Source organism: Calidris pugnax, unplaced genomic scaffold, assembly GCF_001431845.1.
Source record: "Calidris pugnax isolate Ruff unplaced genomic scaffold, ASM143184v1 scaffold38, whole genome shotgun sequence".
In the NCBI taxonomy this organism is placed as follows: domain Eukaryota; kingdom Metazoa; phylum Chordata; class Aves; order Charadriiformes; family Scolopacidae; genus Calidris; species Calidris pugnax.
The window spans coordinates 7,308,518-7,309,622 of record NW_015090995.1 but is presented as its reverse complement, the minus strand read 5'-3'; the positions used below and the strand labels follow the sequence as shown (position 1 = coordinate 7,309,622).

Sequence of the window (1,105 nt, the reverse complement as noted above, 5' to 3'; positions counted from 1 at the left end):
CCCCCCCCTCCTCTCCCGGTGCCGGAGGAGGGACTGCGGGGGAGGAGGAGGCTCTTCGTGCAGCGCCCGTGCCAGGAGGCTCCCGACAAGCGGCCGGTGCCCCAGAGGCTCAGCTGCTTCCGACGGGGAGAGGCGTCCGCCCACCGCCCCGACCGGAGACACCGCCCGGCGCATCGCCCCCCGCCCCGCACCGCCCCGGGGAAACCGCCCGGCCATCGCGTCGGGCAGCGGCTCGGCGGCGCCTCCCGGCCCCCGCTGCCCAGCCCCGGGCTCCGCCGCCTCCCTCCCCTCCGCCACCCTGCCGGGAGCACCGGGGAAAACAAAAGCGGCCTTTTAATTTATTGTTCCGGGAGGGAGGGGAGGGAGGAGGGGGGGGAGCGGTGTGAAAGGAAACCAAAGCCCGTTTTCTTCCCAAAGAAACGGCCGTTCTCCCCGGGATCCCTCCGAGTCACCCCGGTGACAACCCCCCGCCAGCCAAAGGCGAACAAAAGCCGCGGTGCCCGCGGCCCCGGCGCTCCCCCGGGCCGAGCAACAGGCCAGGGAAGGCGGCGGAGGAGGGACCGGGAGGAGGGCTCGCCGGTGGACCGGGGGAGAGGGGCAGCCCCCGCCTTAGGAGGGAGACGCGGGACCGAGCCGGCGGGCGCCCTGTTTACCCCGCGATTGCTCTGAACCCCGATCTTAATCACAGGATGAGAAACCAAAACAGTTTAAATCGTGAGTCAGCACGCGTTTTCTTTCAAATCCAGGCAGAGTCTCGGAGAGAGCGGCAAAACACGCCGCCTTTGCACCAGCTCCCTCCCCTCGGGGCTCTCCCCCCCAGCACGGCGCACACACACGCACCCTCCCCGAGAGGCGGCCGGACGCCGGGCTCCGCACTCTTTTCAGGAATAACCGAGGGGCTCGGCGGAGCCTTTTGTTTCAAAAATCCTGCCTCTGGAACGTGCGCTTCAGACTCCCAAAATAACCAGGCACGCTGCTGCCAACGCCAAGACCGGGAGTTATTAAATAACAATAATACGGACCAGCGCTACCCCTTCTAACGTGTGCCACCTTCCCGGAGGAGTCCCCTTGCGATGATGGGTTTGTCCTTCCCTGCCCGTTTGAT

General features: G+C 67.1%; 1 protein-coding gene across 1 annotated transcript in view; it reads right to left on the bottom strand.

The window, feature by feature from the left end:
• MAMLD1 (mastermind like domain containing 1) overlaps positions 1–1,105 on the bottom strand; it is an 85,838-nt gene that overhangs the window by 83,820 nt on the left and 913 nt on the right. The gene's annotated exons all lie outside the window — the stretch shown is intronic.